Source organism: Salmo salar, chromosome ssa18 (genome assembly GCF_905237065.1).
Source record: "Salmo salar chromosome ssa18, Ssal_v3.1, whole genome shotgun sequence".
Lineage (NCBI taxonomy): Eukaryota > Metazoa > Chordata > Actinopteri > Salmoniformes > Salmonidae > Salmo > Salmo salar.
In genome coordinates this window covers 51,069,304-51,083,658 of record NC_059459.1, presented here as the reverse complement: position 1 = coordinate 51,083,658, position 14,355 = coordinate 51,069,304, and the positions used below count along the sequence as shown (strand labels likewise).

The 14,355-nt window shown below is 43.5% G+C and overlaps 1 protein-coding gene across 8 annotated transcripts in view; it reads left to right on the top strand.

Annotated features, from left to right (window-relative positions):
• The window catches only part of LOC106577443 (uncharacterized), a 34,290-nt gene that overhangs the window by 4,377 nt on the left and 15,558 nt on the right, over nt 1-14,355 (top strand). For 2 of the 8 annotated variants that reach the window (XM_045701270.1, XM_014155418.2), the window contains exon 2: nt 13,132-13,222. The exons of the other annotated variants lie outside the window; for them this stretch is intronic. The gene's annotated coding sequence lies outside the window, so the exon portion shown is untranslated. The remainder of the gene's footprint in view (nt 1-13,131; nt 13,223-14,355) is intronic. 8 annotated transcript variants of the gene reach the window in all.

Here is a 14,355-nt window from a genome sequence, read left to right as displayed (position 1 = left end):
ATGTGCTCCGGGCATGTGGTGACCACCTGGCAGGTGTCTTCACTGACATTTTCAACATGTCTCTGATCGAGTCTGTAATACCAACATGTTTCAAGCAGACCACCATAGTCCTTGTGCCCTAGAACACAAAGGCAACCTGCCTAAATGACTACAGACCCGTCACACTCACGTCCATAGCCATGAAGTGCTTTGAAAGGTTGGTAATGGCTCACATCAACACCATTATCCCAGAAACCCTAGACCCACTCCAATTTGCATACCGCCCAAACAGATCAACAGATGATGCAATCTCTATTGCACTCCACACTGCCCTTTCCCACCTGGACAAAAAGAACACTTATGTGAGAATGCTATTCATTGCCTACAGCTCAGCGTTCAACACCATAGTACCCTCAAAGCTCATCACTAAGCTAAGGATCCTGGGACTAAACACCTCCCTCTGCAACTGGATCCTGGACTTCCTGACAGACCGCCCCCAGGTGGTGAGGGTAGGTAGCAACACATCTGCCACGCTGATCCTCAAAATCAAATCAAATCAAATGTATTTATATAGCCCTTCTTACATCAGCTGATATATCAAAGTGCTGTACAGAAACCCAGCCTAAAACCCCAAACAGCAAGCAATGCAGGTGTAGAAGCACGGTGGCGGCTAGGAAAAACTACCTAGAAAGGCCGGAACCTTGGAAGAAACCTAGAGAGGAACCAGGCTATGAGGGGTGGCCAGTCCTCTTCTGGCTGTGCCGGGTGGAGATTATAACAGAACATGGCCAAGATCTTCAAATGTTCATAAATGACCAGCATGGTAAAATAATAGTAATCACAGTGAACAGGTCAGGGTTCCATAGCCGCAAGCAAAACAATTGAAACTGGAGCAGCAGCACGGCCAGGTGGACTGGGGACAACAAGGAGTCATCATGCCAGGTAGTCCTGAGGCATGGTCCTAGGGCTCAGGTCCTCCGAGAGAGAGAAAGATTGAAAGAGAGAGTTAGAGAGAGCATATTTAAATTCACACAGGACACCGGTTAATTAAGACAGAAGAAATACTCCAGATATAACAGACTGACCCTAGCCCCCCGACACATAAACTACTGCAGCATAAATACTGGAGGCTGAGACAGGAGGGGTCAGGAGACACTGTGGCCCCATCCGATGACACCCCCGGACAGGGCCAAACAAGCAGGATATAACCCCACCCACTTTGCCAAAGCACAGCCCCCACACCACTAGAGGGATATCTTCAATCACCAACTTACCATCCTGAGACAAGGCCGAGTATAGCCCACAAAGATCTCCGCCACGGCACAACCTAAGGGGGGGCGCCAACCCAGACAGGAAGACCATGTCAGTGACTCAACCCACTCAAGTGACGCATCCCTCCTAGGGACGGCATGGAAGAGCACCAGTAAGCCAGTGACTCAGCGCCTGTAATAGGGTTAGAGGCAGAGAATCCCAGTGGAGAGAGGGGAACCGGCCAGGCAGAGACAGCAAGGGCGGTTCGTTGCTCCAGTGCCTTTCCGTTCACCTTCACACTCCTGGGCCAGACTACACTCAATCATAGGACCTACTGAAGAGATGAGTCTTCAATAAAGACATGAAGGTTGAGACCAAGTCTGCGTCTCTCACATGGGTAGGCAGACCATTGTATAAAAATGGAGCTCTATAGGAGAAAGCCCTGCCTCCAGCTGTTTGCTTAGAAATAATTCTAGGGACAGCCGGAAAGTAGAGCATTGCAGTAGTCTAACCTAGAAGTAACAAAGCATGGATGAATTTTTCTGCATCATTTTTGGACAGAAAAAGTCAGATTTTTGCAATGTTACGTAAATGGAGCTGTCCTTGAAACAGTCTTGATATATTCGTCAAAAGAGAGATCAGGGTCCAGAGTAACGCCGAGGTCCTTCACAGTTTTATTTGAGACGACTGTACAACCATCAAGATTAATTGTCAGATTCAACAGAAGATCTCTTTGTTTCTTGGGACCTAGAACAAGCATCTCTGTTTTGTCCGAGTTTAAAAGTAGAACGTTTGCAGCCATCCACTTCCTTATGTCTGAAACACAGGTTTCCAGCGAGGGCAATTTTGGGGCTTCACCATGTTTCATTGAAATGTACAGCTAGCTGTGTGTCATCCGCATAGCAGTGAAAGTTAACATTATGTTTTCTAATGACATCCCCAAGAGGTAAAATATATAGTGAAAACAATAGTGGTCCTAAAACGGAACCTTGAGGAACACCGAAATGTACAGTTGATTTGTCAGAGGACAAACCATTCACAGAGACAAACTGATATCTTTCCGACAGATAAGATCTAAACTAGGCCAGAACTTGTCCGTGTTGACCAATTTGGGTTTCCAATCTCTCCAAAAGACTGGTGATCGATGGTATCAAAAGCAGCACTAAGGTCTAGGAGCACAAGGACATGCAGAGCCTCGGTCTGACGCCATTAAAAGGTGATTTACCACCTTCACAAGTGCAGTCTCAGTGCTATGATGGGGTCTAAAACCAGACTGAAGCATTTCGTATACATTGTTTGTCTTCAGGAAGGCAGTGAGTTGCTGCTTAACAGCTTTTTCAAAATGTTTTGAGAGGAATGGGAGATTCGATATAGGCCGATAGTTTTTTTTATATTTTCTGGGTCAAGGTTTGGCTTTTTCAAGAGAGGCTTTATTACTGCCACTTTTAGTGAGTTTGGTACACATCCGGTGGATAGAGAGCCGTTTATTATGTTCAACATAGGAGGGCCAAGCACAGAAAGCAGCTCTTTCAGTAGTTTAGTTTGAATAGGGTCCAGTATGCAGCTTGAAGGTTTAGAGGCCATGATTATTTTCATCATTGTGTCAAGAGATATAGTACTAAAACACTTGACTGTCTCCCTTGATCCTAGGTCCTGGCAGAGTTGTGCAGACTCAGGTCAACTGAGCTTTGGAGGAATACGCAGATTTAAAGAGGAGTCCGTAATTTGCTTTCTAATGATCATGATCTTTTCCTCCAAAGAAGTTCATGAATGTATTACTGCTGAAGTGAAAGCCATCCTCTCTTGGGGAATGCTGCTTTTTAGTTAGCTTTGCGACAGTATCAAAAATACATTTTGGATTGTTCTTATTTTCCTCAATTAAGTTGGAAAAATAGGATGATCGAGCAGCAGTGAGGGCTCTTCGGTACTGTCTTTCCAAGCTAGTCAGAAGACTTCCAGTTTGGTGTGGCGCCATTTCCGTTCCAATTTTCTGGAAGCTTGCTTCAGAGCTCGGGTATTTTCTGTATACCAGGGAGCTAGTTTCTTATGCCAAATATTTTTAGTTTTTAGGGGTGCGACTGCATCTAGGGTATTGCGCAAGGTTAAATTGAGTTCCTCAGTTAGGTGGTTAACTGATTTTTTACCTCTGACATCCTTGGGTAGGCAGAGGGAGTCTGGAAGGGCATCAAGGAATCTTTGGGTTGTCTGAGAATTTATAGCATGACATTTGATGCTCCTTGGTTGGGGTCTGAGCAGATTATTTGTTGCGATTGCAAACATAATAAAATGGTGGTCCAATAGTCCAGGATTATGAGGAAAAACATTAAGATCCACAACATTTATTCCATGGGACAAAACTAGGTCCAGAGTATGACTGTGGCAGTGAGTAGGTCCGGAGACATGTTGGACAAAACCCACTGAGTCGATGATGGCTCCGAAAGCCTTTTGGAGTGGGTCTGTGGACTTTTCCATGTGAATATTAAAGTCACCAAAAAATTAGAATATTATCTGCTATGCCTTCAAGGTCCGATAGGAATTCAGGGAACTCAGTGATGAACGCTGTATATGGCCCAGGAGGCCTGTAAACAGTAGCTATAAAAAGTGATTGAGTAGGCTGCATAGATTTCATGACTAGAAGCTCAAAAGACGAAAACGTTGGGGGTTTTTGTAAATTGAAATTTGCTATCGGAAATGTTAGCAACACCTCCACCTTTGTGGGATGTGGGGGGGATATAGTCACTAGTGTAATCAGGAGGTGAGGCCTCATTTAACACAGTAAATTCATCAGGCTTAAGCCATGTTTCAGTCAGGCTAGTCACATCAAGATTATGATCAGTGATTAGTTCATTGACTATAACTGCCTTGGAAGTGAGGGATCTTACATTAAGTAGCCCTATTTTGAGATGTGAGGTATCACGATCTCTTTCAATAATGGCAGGAATGGAGGAGGTCTTTATTCTAGTTAGATTGCTAAGGCGAACACCGCTATGTTTAGTTCTGCCCAACCTAGGTCGAGGTACAGACACGGTCTCAATGGGGATAGCTGAGCTGACTACACTGACTGTGCTAGTGGCAGACTCCACTAAGCTGGCAGGCTGGCTAACAGCTTGCAGCATGGCCTGCACCCTATTTCATTGTGGAGCTAGGGGAGTTAGAGCCCTGTCTATGTTTGTAGATAAGATGAGTGCACTCCTCCAGCTAGGATGGAGTCTGTCACTCCTCAACAGACCAGGCTTGGTCCTGTTTGTGGGTGAGTCCCAGAAAGAGGGCCAATTATCTACAAATTCCATCTTTTGGGAGGGGCAGAAAACAGTTTTCAACCAGCGATTGAGTTGTGAGACTCTGCTGTAGAGCTCATCTCTCCCCCTAACTGGGAGGGGGCCAGAGACAATTACTCGATGCCGACACATCTTTATAGCTGATTTACACGCTGAAGCTATGTTGCGCTTGGTGACCTCTGACTGTTTCATCCTAACATTGTTCGTGCCGACGTGGATATTGTTAAATCCCTATACTCTCTACACTCGCCAGTTTCAGCTCAACACTGGAGCTCTCCAGGGGTGCGTGCTCAGTCCCATCCTGTACTCCCTGTTCACCCACGACTGCATGGCCAAGCATGACTCCAACACCATCATTAAGTTTGCTGACGACACAACAGCTGACAACGACAATGACGAGACAGCCTATAGGGAGGAGGTCAGAGACCTGGCCGGGTGGCCGGGTGGTGCCAGAATAACAACCTATCCCTCAAGCGTAACCAAGACTAAGGAGATTATTGTGGACTACAGAAAAAGGAGGACTGAGCACGCCCCCATTCTCATCGACGGGGCTGTAGTGGAGCAGGTTGAGAGCTTCAAGTTCCTTGGTGTCCACATCAACAACAAACTAGAATGTTCCAAACACACCAAGACAGTCGTGAACAGGGCACGACAAAGCCTATTCCCCCTCAGGAAACAAAAAATATTTGGCATGGGTCCTGAGATCCTCAAAAGGTTCTACAGCTGCAACATCGAGAGCATCCTGACTGGTTGCATCACTGCCTGGTACGGCAATTGCTCGGCCTCTGACCACAAGGCACTACAGAGGGTAGTGTGTACGGCCCAGTACATCACTGGGGCTAAGCTGCCTGCCATCAGGCGGTGTCAGAGGAAGGACCTAAAAATTGTCAAAGACCCCAGCCACCCCAGTCATAGACTGTTCTCTCTACTACCGCACGGCAAGCAGTACCGGAGTGCCAAGTCTAGGACAAAAAGGCTTCGCAACAGTTTTTACTCCCAAGCCATAAGACTCCTGAACAGGTAATCAAATGGCTACCCGGCCTATTTGCATTGTGTGCCCCCCCAACCCCTCTTTTTACGCTGCTGCTACTCTCTGTTTATCATGTATGCATAGTCACTTTAACTATGCATTCATGTTCATATACCTCAATTGGGCTATCCAACCAGTGCTCCCGCACATTGGCTAACCGGGCTTTCTGCATTGTGTCCCACCCACCACCCGCCAACCCGTCTTTTACGCTACTGCTACTCTCTGTTCATCATAAGTGCATAGTCACTTTAACAATACTACATGTACATACTACCTCAATCTGCCTGACTAACATGTGTCTGTATGTAGCCTCGCTACTTGTATTGTCTCGCTACTGTATATAGCCTGTCTTTTTACTGTTGTTTTATTTCTTTACCTACCTATTGTTCACCTAATACCTTTTTAGCACTATTGGTTAGAGCCTGTAAGTAAGCATTTCACTGTAAGGTCTGCACCTGTTGTATTCAGCGCACGTGACAAATAAAATGTGATTTGAACTCACAAAACGTGTAGTATCCTTAGAGACTTCTAAGGTTGATGACTCATGAGACGTAAGTACGGTTTAGTATTTAATTGTAACTTAGAATTACATTCTCTAATGCACCTGGCTTAACCTCTTGGGGCTAGGTGGGACGCTAGCGTGCCACCCGTGGTGCACTCCATCAACAGCAGGTGCATTTCAAGAGCGGCAAATTTGAATCCAAATAAATGTCAAAATTCAAATTTTTCAAAAATACAACTATGTTACACCATTTGAAAGATAAACATCTCCTTAATCTAACCACGTTTTACGATTTCAAAAAGGTTTTACGGCGAAAGCATAAATTTAGAGTATGTTAGGACAGTACATTTACAAGAGTTGTGTGTAATGTTTTGTCAAGTCAAAGACAGGGTCACCAAAACCATAAAACCAGCTAAAATGATACACTAACCTTTTACAATCTCCATCAGATGACACTCCTAGGACATTATGTTAGACAATGCATGCATTTCTAGTTCTATCAAGTTGATATTTATATCCAAAAACAGCGTTTTACTATGGCATTGATGTTGAGGAAATCGTTTCCCTCCAATAACCGGCAGTCAAGACAGCGTCACAAATTAAATAATTAAAATTAGAAAACATTGGTAAAATATTATATTGTCATTTAAAGAATTATAGATTTACATCTTTTGAACGCAATCAACTTGCCAGATTTAAAAATAACCTTACTGGGAAATCACACTTTGCAATAATCTGAGCACTGCGCCCAGAAAAATACGCGTTGCGATACAGACTAGACGTCATGTTGGGGAGATCTAAAATCGAAAATACTATGTAAATAATCCATTACCTTTGATTCTCTTCATCAGATGTCACTTCCAGGTATCACAGGTCCATAACGAATGTAGTTTTGTTCAAAAAAGCTCATCATTTATGTCCAAAAATCTCCGTCTCGTTAGCACATGATGTAAGCCAGCCGGACTTCTCGTCATGAACGAGGGGAAAAAATATATTTCCGTTCGTTCAAACATGTCAAACGTTGTATAGCATAAATCATTAGGGCCTTTTTAACCAGAACATGAATAATATTCAAGGTGGACGAATGCATACTCTTTTATAACGTATTGGAACGAGGGTACCCAACATCAACTCGCGCGCAAGGTGTCTAATGGGCCATCATCGTTCCATGGCTCTTGTTCGGTCAGATCTCCCTCCAGAAGACTCAAAACACTTTGTAAAGGCTGGTGACATCTAGTGGAAGCAATAGGAAGTGCCAAAATATTCCTAAACCCCTGTGTTTTTCAATGGGATAGGTTTAAAGTCAATACAACACATCAGGTATCCACTTCCTGTCAGAAAATGTCTCAGGGTTTTGCCTGCCAAATGAGTTCTGTTATACTCACAGACACCATTCAAACAGTTTTGGAAACTTTAGAGTGTTTTCTATCCATATATAATAAGTATATGCATATTGTAGTTACTGGGTAGGATTAGTAACCAGATTAAATCGGGTACATTTTTTTTATCCAGACGTGCAAATGCTGCCCCCTAGACCCAACAGGTTAAGCTACCTGAAGCTTTCTTAATCCTGGTTATATAGGCAGACATAGGAAATAGCTACGGATAGCGGGAAGCAAACCAAACCCCCGTCTTGAGTCAATACTGCCATCTATTGGTAAACATAAATATACCAGGTTACTACAAAACGGAAAACATTGAATTATCTCCAAGGGACTGAGGATTGTCATGGTTTTGGTTGTACGAGGCACACTTATGGAAATGTTAAATCAACAACTCGACATCAACTTGAAGTCAACAACTATCATGTTGGGTCAGGGGGTCCTCGTTCCAATACGTTATAAAAGGCTATGCATTCGTCCACCTTGAATATTATTCATGTTCTGGTTAAAAAGGCCCTAATGATTTATGCTATACAACGTTTGACATGTTTGAACGAACGGAAATATATTTTTTCCCCTCGTTCATGACGAGAAGTCCGGCTGGCTTACATCATGTGCTAACGAGACAGAGATTTTTGGACATAAATGATGAGCTTTTTTGAACAAAACTACATTCGTTATGGACCTGTGATACCTGGAAGTGACATCTGATGAAGAGAATCAAAGGTAATGGATTATTTACATAGTATTTTCGATTTTAGATCTCCCCAACATGACGTCTAGTCTGTATCGCAACGCGTATTTTTCTGGGCACAGTGCTCAGATTATTGCAAAGTGTGATTTCCCAGTAAGGTTATTTTTAAATCTGGCAAGTTGATTGCGTTCAAAAGATGTAAATCTATAATTCTTTAAATGACAATATAATATTTTACCAATGTTTTCTAATTTTAATTATTTAATTTGTGACGCTGACTTGACTGCCGGTTATTGGAGGGAAACGATTTCCTCAACATCAATGCCATAGTAAAACGCTGTTTTTGTATATAAATATGAACTTGACAGAACTAAAAATGCATGCATTGTCTAACATAATGTCCTAGGAGTGTCATCTGATGGAGATTGTAAAAGGTTAGTGTATCATTTTAGCTGGTTTTATGGTTTTGGTGACCCTGTCTTTGACTTGACAAAACATTACACACAACTCTTGTAAATGTACTGTCCTAACATACTCTAAATTTATGCTTTCGCCGTAAAACCTTTTTGAAATCGTAAAACGTGGTTAGATTAAGGAGATGTTTATCTTTCAAATGGTGTAACATAGTTGTATTTTTGAAAAATTTGAATTTTGACATTTATTTGGATTCAAATTTGCCGCTCTTGAAATGCACCTGCTGTTGATGGAGTGCACCACAGGTGGCACGCTAGCGTCCCACCTAGCCCCAAGAGGTTAAACTACACATGCAATCAAAGGTAATCAAACTATCCACAAAGGACATAACTACAGTGTATATGTCTTACGTCACTTTGCCTGCAGTATTTTTGTAACAAGAGAGACCATCAGCAGGTTGGCATCTCTAGATATGAGAGATGTAATACTCATGTTTCATCTAAAGATTAAACCGGCTAGTGCCTTTTCAGCTCAATACTTTGGGCTAAAACCTAGCTTCAGGCCATAATAAAAAACCTTCCCCATGGCTTTTCTCAAATGGATCTGACTGGCAATGCGATGGCTTGCCCCCAATTCTAATCGGATTCACATTTAGGGAACAATCTGCAGCAATCCAACTTTTATTGCCTTCTTTTCCAAGATGGAACATTTCAATTTCCTCCCAAGGAAAATGACTCGGAGCATGGGCTCTGCCAAAGTGATAGGCCTGGAGTTTTTTATCACCCTCTTTTGTAATCTTCTTCCTATCATCTCAGATCCTAAGAAACAGTACTAGGCAACACAATCATAAAATTCACATAAAATGTTATTACCGCCAAAGAATAATGACCAATATTGGAATCAATGATAGGTACAGTTGAAGTCGTAAGTTTACATACACTTAGGTTGAGTCATTAAAACTCGTTTTTCAACCACTCCTTTCTTGTTAACAAACTATAGTTTTGGCAAGTCAGTTAGGACATTTACTTTGTGCGTGACACAAGTAATCTTTCCAACAATTGTTTACAGATAGATTATTTCACTTATAATTCACTGTATCACAATTCCAGTGGGTCAGGAGTTTACATACACTAAGTTGACTGTGCCTTTAAACAGCTTGGACAATTCCAGAAAATTATGTCATGGCTTTAGAAGCTTCTGATAGGCATCAATGACATCATTTCAGGCATTTGGAGATGTACCTGTGGATGTATTTCAAGGCCTACCTTCATACTTAGTGTCTCTTTGCTTGACATCATGGGAAAATCAAAAGAAGTCAGCCAAGACCTCAGAAAGAAATTGTTGACCTCCACAAGTCTGGTTCATCCTTGGGAGCAATTTCCAAACGCCTGAAGGTACCACGTTCATCTGTACAAACAATAGTACGCAAGTATAAACACCATGGGACCATGCAGCCGTCATACCACTCAGGAAGGAGACACGTTCTATCTCCTAGAGATGAACGTACTTTGGTGCGAAAAGTGCAAATCAATCCCAGAACAACAGCAAAGGACCTTGTGAAGATGCTGGAGGAAGCAAGTACAAAAGTATCTATATCCACAGTAAAAGGAGTCCTATATCGACATAACCTGAATGGCCGCTCAGCACGGAAGACGCCACTGCTCCAAAACCACCATAAAAAAGCCAGACTACGGTTTGCAACTGCACATGGGGACAAATATCATACTTTTTGGAGAAATGTCCTCTGGTCTGATGAAAAAAAAATTGAACTGTTTGGCCATAATGACCATCGTTATGTTTGAAGGAAAAAGTGGGAGGCTTGCAAGCCGAAGAACACCATCCCAACCGTGAAGCACGGGGGTGGCAGCATCGTGTTGTGGGCGTGCTTTGCTGCATGAGGGACTGGTGCACTTCACAAAATAGATGGCTTCATGAGGCAGGAAAATTATGTGGATATATTGAAGCAACATCTCAAGACATCAGTCAGGAAGTTAAAGCTTGGTTGCAAATGGGTCTTCCAAATGGACAATCACCCCAAGCATACTTCCAAAATTGTGGCAAAATGGCTTAAGGACAACAAAGTCAAGGTATTGGAGTGGCCATCACAAAGCCCTGACCTCAATCCTATAGACAATTTGTGGGCAGATCTGAAAAAGCGTGTGCGAGCAAGGAGGCCTACAAACCTGACTCAGTTACACCAGCTCTGTCAGGAGGAATGGGCCAACATTCACCCAACTTATTGTGGGAAGCTTGTGGAAAGCTACCCGAAACATTTGACCCAAATTAAACAATTTAAAGGCAATGCTACCGAATACTAATTGAGTGTATGTAAACTTCTGACCCACTGAGAATGTGATGAAAGAAATAAAAGCTGAAATAAATCATTCTCTCTACTATTATTCTGACACTTAAAATAAAGTGGTGATCCTAACTGACCTAAGACAGGGAATCTTTACGAGGATTAAATGTCTGGAATTGTGAAAAACTGAGTTTAAACGTATTTGGCTAAGGTGTATGTAAACTTCCGACTTCCAACTGTATCTGACACACAGATTGAAGCTTATTATGCTGTTGGAAGTTCTCCAGTAGAGAACAATGATTGGTCATTTTGATGTTCTGATGTAACTCCAATGCTGCTGTTATTGGTTACCAAGGGACCTATGAAGAGGGAGTATTGATGTGATGTAATAATATGCTCTTTATTGACAGTAGTGACTGTCTCTCACTCATCCCTCCCTAGTTCTCCTTCTTCTGGTCTACTTGCTGTACTGTCTGTCAGTCTGTCAGTCTTTATCTTTTAGGTCAGTGGTGCACAACTGTAGTACTTAAGGGCTTACAGTATTTGCTGATATTAATCCTTCCCTTTCAGTATTAGACTGTGTTACAGTAGTAACCAGGTGTAGTAGTAACCATCTCTGAGTTATAAAGATTCAATCCAAAACCAGCCATTCTCTGGCCCCCAAGGTCTGGAGTTGGATGTGAACTGTAGCCTACTTATAGTCAACCTCAGGTAACAGAAGTAACTCATATCTTCTCACACCTAGAGGCCTGAAGTACAAGCAGGTATTTTAGTTTTGCTTCCTTCAACAATTACCACAGTGTGCATGCTTTGGAGTGGTCCAGGTACTCTAAATGCTAATAGGCTACTGTTTAGGCTAATATGCTACTGATATTTTTAGGGTCTCTCTCTTGCTCAGCGGAGCAAGCGGAGCAAGGCAGACCTGGTTTCAAATACTATTTGAAAACATTCAGATACTTTCAGCATTTGCTTTAAGCCCGCCTGGAGTGCAAGGTGGGTTGAGTTTGCTCTTTGGGAACATTTCTTTTGGTTCCATTTAGGCAGGCAAGTTCAATCAAGCACAGTTGAAGTTACAAGTTGTATTTGTCGAATGTACAGGATACACATGGTATACACCGTTGTATACGTGTATAAGTTGTATACGTTGTGATGTGTGTGTATAGCATGAATGTATATGTGTGTTTGTGTGTGTGTGTGCGCATGCATGTGTGTATGGATGAGTGTATATCTGTGTGGTTTTGTGCGTGAGTTGGTATCAGATCTCATGCCCCGATAGCGTTTGCCCGATGGTAAGGGAGTGAACGGAATGTGGCTGGGATGTGTGGGGTCCTTGATGATACTGTGGGCCTTCCTCAGGCACCGTTTCGAGTAGATGTCCTTTATGGGTGGGGAGTATGGTCCCAGTGATGTACTGGGCCATCTCCGCCACCTGCTGGAGGGTCTTGCGGTCGTGGACAGAGCAATTCACGTACCAGGCTGTGATACAACTTGTCAGGGCGCTCTCGATGGTGCAGTGGGAGTACTTGGAGGGCACCCTCTTGACAAGAGTGGTGGTGTTGTTGGTCTGTGTCAAAATGTGGACGCAGAGGAATTTAAAACTGCTGACTCTCTCTACTGCAGTCCTGTTGATGTGGATTGGGGAATGTTCCCTCCTCTGCTTCCTGAAGTCAACAATCAACTCCTTTGTTTTGCTGATGTTGAGGGACAGGTTGTTGTCTTGGCACCACAATGCCAGTTCACTTACTTCCTCCCTATAGGCTTACTCATTGTTGTTGATCAGACCTACAACCGTGGTCTTGTCAGCAAACTTGATGATGGAGTTGCTGTTTTGAAAAGCCATGCAGTCATGGGTGAACAGGGAGTACAGCAGAGGGCTGAGGACACACCCCTTGTGGGCACCTGTGTTAAGAGTCAGTGTGGAGGAGGTTGCCAATCCACACAGCCTGTGGTCTGCCCGTAAGAAACTACTCTCCAGTTGCAGAGGGTGGTGTCCAGACCCAGGTTGAGTTGAATGCTGAACTGTAGTCAATGAACAGCATTCTCATATAGGTGTTCCTCTTGTCCAGATGTGTTATGGCCATGTGAATAACAATGGAAATTGTATCTTCCGTGGATCTGTTGGAGTGGTAGGAAAATAGGATTCGGTCCAGTGTGCCTGGCATGTTGGCCTTGATGTGGGCCATGACCAGCTTCTCGAAGCACTTCATGATGACCAGGGTGAGTGCGACGGGGGCGATAGTCATTTGGGCATGTCACCTTGTTTTTCTTGGGCACTGAGACGATGGTGGTCTCCTTGAAGCAGGTCAGGACTACAGCCTGGGACAGAGAGAGAATGAAGATGTTCGAGAAGACACCCGCCAGCTGGTCACCACACACTCTGAGGACTAGCCAAGGTATGCAATCTGTTCCAGGGGCTTTGTGAGTATTCACATCAGCCTCAGAGAGTGAGAGTCTTCCTAGATGGCTCGGTATTGTTTGCCTGGAAGCGAGCATAAAATGTTTTAAGCTCGTCTGAGAGGGAGGCTTCGTTGGGCACCACACAGCTGGATATGTCTTTAAAGTCCATTATAGTCTGAGTTGCCAGACATCAATTCAAGTTTGAGTCTGTATTATCTTTTTGCATCCCTAATGGATTTAATCTGGATGGTTGTACAGTCGTCTCAAATAAAACTGTGAAGGACCTCGGCGTTACTCTGGACCCTGATCTCTCTTTTGAAGAACATATCAAGACTGTTTCAAGGACAGCTTTTTTCCATCTACGTAACATTGCAAAAATCAGAAATTTTCTGTCCAAAAATGACGCAGAAAAATTAATCCATGCTTTTGTTACTTCTAGGCTGGACTACTGCAATGCTCTACTTTCCGGCTACCCGGATAAAGCACTAAATAAACTTCAGTTAGTGCTAAATACGGCTGCTAGAATCCTGACTAGAACCAAAAAATTTGATCATATTACTCCAGTGTTAGCCTCCCTACACTGGCTTCCTGTTAAGGCAAGGGCTGATTTCAAGGTTTTACTGCTAACCTACAAAGCATTACATGGGCTTGCTCCTACCTATCTTTCCGATTTGGTCCTGCCGTACATACCTACACGTACGCTACGGTCACAAGACGCAGGCCTCCTAATTGTCCCTAGAATTTCTAAGCAAACGGCTGGAGGTAGGGCTTTCTCCTATAGAGCTCCATTTTTATGGAATGGTCTGCCTACCAATGTGAGAGACGCAGACTCAGTCTCAACCTTTAAGTCTTTACTGAAGACTTATCTCTTCAGTAGGTCCTATGATTAAGTATAGTCTGGCCCAGGAGTGTGAAGGTGAACGGAAAGGCTGGAGCAACGAACCGCCCTTGCTGTCTCTGCCTTGCCGGTTCCCCTCTTTCCACTGGGATTCTCTGCCTCTAACCCTTTTACAGAGGCTGAGTCACTGGCCTACTGGTGTTCTTCCATGCCGTCCATGGGAGGGGTGCGTCACTTGAGTGGGTTGAGTCACTGACGTGGTCTTCCTGTCTGGGTTGGCGCCCCCTTGGG